Source organism: Pocillopora damicornis, chromosome 14, assembly GCF_964200805.1.
Source record: "Pocillopora damicornis chromosome 14, jaPocDami1.2, whole genome shotgun sequence".
NCBI classification, from domain to species: domain Eukaryota; kingdom Metazoa; phylum Cnidaria; class Anthozoa; order Scleractinia; family Pocilloporidae; genus Pocillopora; species Pocillopora damicornis.
Window position 1 is genome coordinate 8022241 of NC_142683.1, and position 4018 is coordinate 8026258.

General features: G+C 40.6%; 1 pseudogene; it reads right to left on the bottom strand.

Annotated features, from left to right (window-relative positions):
• Positions 1-708: 708 nt before the first annotated feature.
• On the bottom strand, positions 709-2904 carry LOC113667130 (uncharacterized; annotated as a pseudogene).
• Positions 2905-4018: the final 1114 nt, after the last annotated feature.

Genomic DNA, 4018 nt, shown 5'->3' on the forward strand with positions numbered 1-4018 from the left:
CTGTTTGTTATCTGTCGGCTGACTGTTGGTAGTCTGTCGGCCGACTCTCGGCGATCTGTCAGCCGACTGTTGGCCAACAGTTGGCCAACTGTCGACCAACACCTTACCGACAGTTGACCGACAGCTTCATTTAGATTTTTCTGAAAAGATAACTTCCTGTAGGACATCTGTTGGCCAACAGTCGACCGACTGTTGGTTGACTGTCAGTGATCTGTTGGTAAGGTGTTGGCAATCTGTTGGTAGAATGTTGGTAACTTCATGCCAATTATTGCCTGGAAAAGTGTATGATTTACAACCCTTGATAATTGTATTGAAAAGGTAAAATGGAACTCTCAATAGTTGCTGGCTCTTTTATGTTAGTTCAGAACAATTTCTCGGCAATTTCTCTTCCAACACACTTCAATTCTCGGTTCATTCGCCATTTTGGATTTTTAACTTTGTCCCAATCCCCCTCTGAATTTTGCACGGTCTCAAGTAAATCAGTTCATGTGGTTATGACTTATTTTTATTGGTGGCTCTAAAGGAGCCGTTTGTGTGTTAGGAGAGACCGCTTTGATTGTAAAATCGATCATCGAATTTGAGCGGCAACAGCTGTCCCTATTGTCGCATGTTTGCCATAGCTGGCAGGTGTCACTGAAGTCTTCTCCTGCAGACTGTTTCTAGGTCTTTAACAGAGCCCACGCATATTTCTCGTGATGCCGATTCAAATTAGCGCTCATCTACGATTCGTAATTCAGCGATGGCAATGAAATCTCGGATGGTGCTGCGGGGGCAACCAGCCGGTCAAAATGCATTTGCCATGCTGCAGTTGTTTTCCTTAAGGATTTGTAGCACCCTCTGATATCTTGTGTGGATTGTGGCCAGACTGTGGGTGCTGGCGCGAGTTGCGCCTTTTTGTTGAGGTTGCTGCTGAGTTTCGTCAGCTGAGTGTTGGCACAGAGTCTTAAGCTCAGCCTTGAGCTCGGCAATAGTCCTTTTGGCATCCACCAACTTAGTTTGCAGAGTCTTGATGGCCTCTGACTTTGTTTGCACTAGATTGGCCAACTCCTCTGCATCTTTTTCTTGTTCCCCCAACTTGAAAGCAAGTTCTTGATTCTGCGGTTGTTGGTTTTAGAAGGACTGGCCCACCCTCTCGTGGTCTTTCACCAAAGTGTCGTACTTTTTTTTAAGCTCTTGGTAGCTCGGCTTATCTTCAGGTTGTTGATTGCTCTGGGGGGCCTTCCTCTTCTTTTTTTGAGGTGGCTGAGCTGGACAAGAACATTGCCAGTTATCACCAGAATAGACAGCACACTTGTTGATACAATTAAAAATTAAGTGGTCGCCGCCGCAGATAGTACATTCAAAAGTCGTCGACACATTGTTTCTTGTTTGTGAATAAATACGTAAGGATTTTATTTCTCTTCACAAAGGCATCCCCCCTGATTGGATTAATAAGAAGACCAAAATTGTCAAGAATCGCACACGTATTATACATACATGACGTACCAATATACCAAAAATTAGGATCGCAGTGCATTATAGGGCGATTCTTCACTGCGCTTTTCGATGGAGAATATTAACACACTTTCGTTTAATGCACAGGGAATGTGCGTGAGCCTTTAAGTTTTAGTGGCATTTTGAAAAATTTTAAGCATTTATAGTAAGTTTTACATTGATTTTTGAGTGCAAAAATGCACTAGTAAAGTTATTTCACCGCCTGTCGCTAACCTGTTGGTTACCTGTTGGTGGCCTGTCGGTTTAGTGTCAGCAGACTGTTGGCCAACAGTTGGCAGACTGTCGGTGAAGGGGAGCTATTCTTCACAATAACCGAGAACTCTGTTTGCCTCAATCTCCCCAATTGCTCACCAGTCGTTTTGTACCCATGGATCTTTTGTACCCAGACGATTTGTACCCAGGCTCAAACATTTCATACCCACTTTTGATCAGTTCGTACCCAACCCTCTGGTCGATTTGTACCCAACAAATTATGAGACAAAATGTTTAAAATAAACATAAACACTTATTTCATTTATCCTAGTAATCGCAAAAAAGCTAATTTCTAATTACAGAAACATTGAAAAGTTATCTTTTAGTTAATACTCTTGAAAAATCGTGATCTTGTTGACCCATCCTAATATACTTTGCCTACTACTACGCAGCGCCTACGACTAAACTTACTTTCTCTACTCAATAAAAAAGCTAATTTCTAAATCATAGTAATGTTGAAAAGTTATCTTACTCTTAAACAATCGTGACATAGTTGTCCTAGCTGACCTATCCTAATATATTTTGCCCATTATCACAGAGCACCTGTATGACTAAACATACTTATTCTACTCAGTAATAAATAAAAATCCTAGTGGTAAGTTCAGTTCAGTTCAGTGCATCACTGGCCTGTTTATATTGGCACATCCTTTGAGCAGCTGCCTGAGTGACTTCTCCTTCTTGTTGACGGCCTCCCAAAGTTTGAAGAGCCGCCTCTGCACTTCACAATAGGTGGACCTCTGCATTCGCTCAAGCTAGCACTCAGAGACCAGATGAATTTGTAGCAACACTAGTCTCGCTTCTTTGTGCAGTAGGGCCATGAACATGTATAGGGGCAGACCCCATCAACCAGCAGCTCTTCTCTCCAGGCTATGATGCCAGCCCTCGATATCATTGTTTGTTCTGATTGATTGCATAAATACGCTCCAGCACTTGGGGGGCCAAACGGTGCTGCAAATCCAGTTTTCCACGATGTAACTGACAAATTTCTGTAGAGGCTCCATCTTGGCTTCTGGTTTTAGGCTGTCGAAGGTTGCATACTCTCAAAGTTAGGTAAACTAGCAAGCGAAGCAGAACAGGATTCACATTTCCAAGGGATGTCTTCACCAGATTCGACTGCATCCCTGTAGGTTTCTTATGATACTCCACTGTTGCAGCCATTGCACAAAAGAGCTTCTCGACGCTTGTTGACAAATTTTTTACACGTGATACACTGATATGCCATTTTCCTTGAAAGTTTGTCTTAGCAGTAAAAATGAACGAATGTTGAGAAAGTTTTCTCGGAGCTTTTTATAGCTGGACCCTTGCACCAAATAGATCTCAATTCTGGTTATTTCATTGGTCAATGCTCATATTGTTTAGTCTCTTTGTTGCAACATTCTTATTTAATACTGTAGAAAAAAAAGGACAAAATCACACTTATCTTGTGCGCGACACTAATTAGCTGTTACTGTCAAGAAACTCACAAGTATAAACGATAAAAAAGTAAATAACAGTTGTCTTTTGCGGGCCACTCACACAAGTATGAACCAAACAACTTTATAGGTATATAAAAAATATCTTCATTTGCGTTTTAATCGTTTTAAGAAGTTTCGCAAGCAAAACCTTCAAAAAGGTTTTATAGGTGGACCCTCAGACCAAAACGATCGAAATTCTGACCATTTCGCTAGTTAATGCTAGTGTTGTTTACTCGCTTTGTTACAATATTCTAATACTTTTGAAATGAAAGAAAAAAATCACACCTATCTTGCGCACGATAATAATTAGCCGTTCTTGCCAAGAAACTTGCAAGTATAAACAATAGAAAAGCAAATAACACTTACCTTATCCGGGTCACTGACACTTTAATTGTTAAGTAAAGTTCAACAATATTACAAATAAGATCACACATATACCTTGCGCATGCGAGCTTGCATCTTAATTATTTTGCGATTACTAGGATAAATGAAGTGAATGTTTGTTTGTTTTAAACATTTTGTGTCATAATTTGTTGGGTACGAATCGCCCAGAGAGTTGGGTGTGAACTGATCGAAAGTGGGTACAAAACGTCTGAGCCTGGGTACAAATCGCCTGGGTAAGAAAGATGCATGGGTACGAAATGACTGGATACCCCCTAACTATACACCCATAATCAAGTACAGGAAGTTTCGGTTTACAAATTTTGAACAAAAATTCAAATGGCTCTTGATATTCCAAATGTGAATAAGTCACCTGGATAAATTTCTCTGTGAACTTTGTATTAATTATGCAGCTGATAAACAGGAATGAAGAACTT